This window comes from Lycium ferocissimum, chromosome 6 (assembly GCF_029784015.1).
Source record: "Lycium ferocissimum isolate CSIRO_LF1 chromosome 6, AGI_CSIRO_Lferr_CH_V1, whole genome shotgun sequence".
NCBI lineage: Eukaryota > Viridiplantae > Streptophyta > Magnoliopsida > Solanales > Solanaceae > Lycium > Lycium ferocissimum.
Window position 1 is genome coordinate 73,584,520 of NC_081347.1, and position 504 is coordinate 73,585,023.

The 504-nt window shown below is 31.5% G+C and overlaps 1 non-coding gene across 1 annotated transcript; it reads right to left on the reverse strand.

The window, feature by feature from the left end:
• Positions 1–203: 203 nt before the first annotated feature.
• On the reverse strand, positions 204–294 carry LOC132061736 (small nucleolar RNA U31b). The gene has a single exon (XR_009416153.1). It is a non-coding gene; the product is annotated as a small nucleolar RNA U31b (small nucleolar RNA).
• Positions 295–504: the final 210 nt, after the last annotated feature.

Consider the following 504-nt stretch of genomic DNA (forward strand, 5'->3'; position numbering starts at 1 on the left):
GAAGATAATCATTGATTGCTTCATTGCCGCATTAAAGATCACTTTTAGAATGCATCTTTTGAACTCATCATTGAATGCAGATTAGGTGGATAACCATCACTACAACTTATTAACACATCTTATATTAAAGCACGATGAGTGTCCAAGAATAAAAGGCTAAAACTACATGAGAATACGAAAATATGGTAGTTACTGTATAGGAAGAAGCAGATATAATAAGTCAATCACCATCTTGCAAATCCAATCTTTTGGATGCAAGTTAAGACAGGGGCAACAATAACTATCATTAACTTCCCTTTCTATGTACATGAAAATGGGGAAAAAAGAACAACAAATAGTAATAACAAAGAAGGTCAACTAATTTTTATCCTAATTTTTACACAACCGAAAATGATTATTTTGCAAAAACTTAGGAGCGGGCAACACAATTATTAATCATAGAAAATTTTAAAAACCATTCTATTTACACACATACGTTACAACCATATTGACTTCAACTTCCAC